Source organism: Miscanthus floridulus, chromosome 1 (genome assembly GCF_019320115.1).
Source record: "Miscanthus floridulus cultivar M001 chromosome 1, ASM1932011v1, whole genome shotgun sequence".
Classification (NCBI taxonomy): domain Eukaryota; kingdom Viridiplantae; phylum Streptophyta; class Magnoliopsida; order Poales; family Poaceae; genus Miscanthus; species Miscanthus floridulus.
Window position 1 is genome coordinate 3,151,354 of NC_089580.1, and position 4,025 is coordinate 3,155,378.

Consider the following 4,025-nt stretch of genomic DNA (forward strand, 5'->3'; position numbering starts at 1 on the left):
GCTGCCACATCATCCTTGGCTTCAAATATTGAGCGTCTGATCTCAACGGTTAAGTTGTGACCGGACGCAACACAATGTATGACCGGACGCAGGACCCCAGTGTCCGGTCACTTTTAGTAAGGTTCCACTCGTGATCGGACGCATCCGGTCACCCCCTACCGGACTCGCCCAGCGTCCGATCACTCATTGTCTCCTCTATGCGTCGCCACAACAATGCGACCGGACGCACCCAGTCAGCGTCTGGTCCCTTTCAACGCCAGCGTCCGGTCAAAGACCGATGCCTACGTGTTCTCTACAGCCACTGACCGAACACAGGACCCTAGCATCCGATGCACTTTGTGAAACCCTGTCTTTTCTTTATAGGGCACTGGTGGAACCATCGGACTATCCATACTCTACGGACAGACACTCAGCCTGTGAAGTTTTGAACCCTTCTCGCCTTCGTTTCATCGTCGAGTTGATCCACATCAACTCCAACTTCATCTCCTTTGTAAATGTGCCAACACCACCAAGTGTACACCACCATGTGTATGTGTGTTAGCATTTTCACAATTATTTTCCAAAGGACTTAGCCACTCAACTTGCCACGCCACTCGATCCTAGCGACGATACAAAGTTAGATCACACGAGTGGCACTTGATGACCGATATGCAAACAAGTTTATCCTCTTGATAGAACGGCCATCTATCCTAAACTCGGTCATCAACTTCTCTACACACCTATGACCGGTGAAATGAAATGCCCTAGGTTATACCTTTGCCTTGCGTATTCCATTCCATCTCCTCCAATGTCGATGCAACACATGCACCAACACGATCAACAATGATATGATCCACTTCATATCATCACATGATCATATTGGTTCATCGATCTTGACTTTACTTGCTTTTCACCGTTGCCTTCGTCCATCGGCGCCAAGTCTTGCTCAAGCTTCACCACCACGCGGTCCATCGCTCCAAAGCCTCCGACTTGCCCTTCACGCTTGCAACCGGTCCATCAAGCCAAGTCTTGTCTTGATCTTCTCCACCTTGATCACATGACTCAATGTCATGTCTCATGTGCAATGAGCTCCTTCATCATCACATGTATGAGCTTTGCAACATCTCCGAGCCATTTCAACCTTCATGGCATATGTTGCTCATACACATGTACCTGTGGACTAATCACATGTGTATCTCATATAAACATAATTAGTCCACCTAGGGTTGTCACTCAATTACCAAATCCACACAAGGTCCTTTCCCTTCCCCAATCCTGTCGCACATGTTGGGGACATCGCCTTCCCCAATCTTGCCGATGGATCTTGGGATTCCGTCGTCGCCCCCAAACACAGGGACGCACATGGGGCTCCCATTAGCGCCGCCGCCCGCATTGGCACCGACGACCAACACCTTAACTGGGCGCTCGGGGCTCCCATCGCTGTTGCTGCTAGCCAGCTTCGCACCTCGATGTGTGGAGCGCCTAACCCGCTGGATCCAGCTCCCACGGGTGCGAAAAAGGGCGGCGTCGAGATCCAGCCATCCCTATTGATGCGCGAGGCCTAAGGATGGAGAAGGTGAAGAGGGAGATAGAACAGAAGATGGAGGAGGCGGCGCGGTCAAGCGAGCTGAGGGAGATGCAATGGAAGATTGTTTCGACCACGGCTTCGTGGTTTCGCGGGTCTGGCTGGCGTGCGTCATCGGGCAGCGCTGCGCGGCGCTGCGGCAAGCAGGCTCGTGCATGCTCGGTTATCGGACCACGAAGGGCTCGGCGGCAGCGGGCGCTTTGGTCTCGCAATCTCCGACGCAGGGAGAGACACGACGCGACAACGGAGGTTCGATGGTGGGCGCGTGGCTCCGACGCTGGCGAGCGGCAGTTGCAGAAGGGATGTGCGCGGCTGGTCCTGGCACTGGGCATAGGCAGCGAAAGCGTAGGAGACTCGGACTGGTCACACTGGTACGGGAGGCGGCGCGGTCAATGGAGCTACGGGCGGTGGAGGACAGTCGAGTGGAGGAGGATGACATGCGAGCTATAACGTGTGGTGGTGAGGAAAATGCTGAGGAAGGAGATTTTTTTTTAAGGATAAGGTAGGAGGACTTTTTTGGATGGTGGGATCCAGAGAGACAATCGACAGCTACTTGAGTCGTATTCATATATCATATTCGTTATACCTGTCATGACTCTGTTGCATTCTTCAACGGACGCTCCCACCCTCCGTTTACAATCTTTACGGGAGTACGTACTACTGAGCCATTAATTATGTGTAGGATCTGTCACTAGCTAGCCGCCACCGTAAGCAGCTGGATGATGCAAGGACAGATATCACATCACGTCAACATAGGACTGAGTCGTCGCCGGCGAGCTCTTATGCAGTGTCTGTTTGGAACATAGAAATGGAAAATAATGAGTGCGGTAGAAAATAGAAAATTTAAAATATAGAAATTTTTATAGAAACGAGTGTTTTAAATATAGGAATATAATAACAACATGTTTATTCTTCGTTCTAATGAACAACGGTTTGCTCATCTCTCCATTCACGTATACGATTTTTTTTATTTCCTCTATTTCACAAAGAAAAGCAAGCCTTTCTTCATAAGAAAGAAAAACTTTGCTCTTCTCCGTTCCAAACACCAAGTGATATGAGCAAATCATAGGGTTAGATTCCTTTGAAATTTCTCTCAAATTCCTCCGATCCAAAGGAGCCCTAGGTCTTCCACCAGCTTGGACTTGGACCCTCCGACGTCGAACCGCTGGATCCTAGCCCCGCACCTGAGCACCTCCTGTCTTCGTCGTCGAAGCCGACGCAGCTCCGTGCGCTGAACTCCCTCAGCTCCCTGCAGCCGGCGAGGATGGCGAGCAGGTGCTCCTTGGGCAGGTAGGAGCGGTCGAGGCAGAGGGAGCGGAGCCTGGGCAGGGAGCGCGCCAGCGCCGCGACGTCCTCGGGTTTGACGGCCCCCGAGGTCTTGAGGCTGGCGAAGCCCGGGCAGTGCAGCGCGAGCTGCGCGGCGAGAGCCGGGAAGGAGAAGGACGGCTTGGCCTCCAGCTCCAGGTGCTCCAGCAGCGGCCACCGCGGGACGAGGTCCGGCAGGCGCGCCTCGTCGCCGGCCGTCAGCTGCGGGAGCGCCAGGCGCCGCAGCCTGGGGCAGCTGTGTGTGGGGTGGACATCGAAGCATGTGAGTGAGACGTGCAGTGCGTTCGTGTGATCGAGGTGACAAGACATGTGCAGAGACGCGCACTTACTGGAGGGAAATGTGGTCGATCTCGCCGGCCGGGTCGCGAGGAGCGGCGGGAGCGCGACGTCCTCGGCGCACCCCCGCGCGCGCGCCACGCAGAGCCTGAGGAAGCCCGCGAGGGAGAAGCAGTGCACGGCGTAGCGGCGCTCGAAGGCGTCGGCGAGCGCGCCCCAGGTCATGAAGCGCGCGACGTGGTCCCGGCGCAGGTCGAGCGCGCGCCACAGGGACGGGTCGGCGGCGGCGCGGCGCCAGCCCCGGCACACGAGCGGGGCCGCCACCGCCAGGTCCTCGAGGTCGAGGCGCGCGAACACGTGCACCAGGCAGTCCGTCTCCATGTCCGCCACAGGGTGGACGCCGCCGACGCCGTCTCCATGGCTTGAGCGGTCGAGGAGGCTCCCGACTAGTTGGAGAATGGTGGGACTCGACTCTCTCAACAGAAGGCAGCCGCCATTATAAAGCAGCCGTGTGAGACCGGTCGCCGTGCTTCTGCTTTGAGGGCACGAGTAGACGACCGGATACTGGAGCTTTGCCGAGTGCCAGGGCCTTGGCGATGCCCCCAAAAATACTCGGCAAAAGGTTTGCCGAGTGAACGACACTCGACAAAATGCTTTACGATAAACGTTATTTTGCCGAGTATTTTTTGGTCGGATACTCGGCAAAGACGTTGCCGAGTAAAAAAATACTCGGCAATTTTTTTTTTCAAAAAAATAAAAAAGGCACGCCTACACCATCAGCAACCGCCCGCCACCCACCACCATCCACGCCTCGAGTTAATGCAAGTAACCAATCAGACCAAGTATGCAGGGGCACCAA

General features: G+C 55.1%; 1 pseudogene; it reads right to left on the reverse strand.

Moving 5' to 3' along the window:
- Positions 1–2,399: 2,399 nt before the first annotated feature.
- On the reverse strand, positions 2,400–3,585 carry LOC136471128 (F-box/LRR-repeat protein At3g48880-like; annotated as a pseudogene).
- Positions 3,586–4,025: the final 440 nt, after the last annotated feature.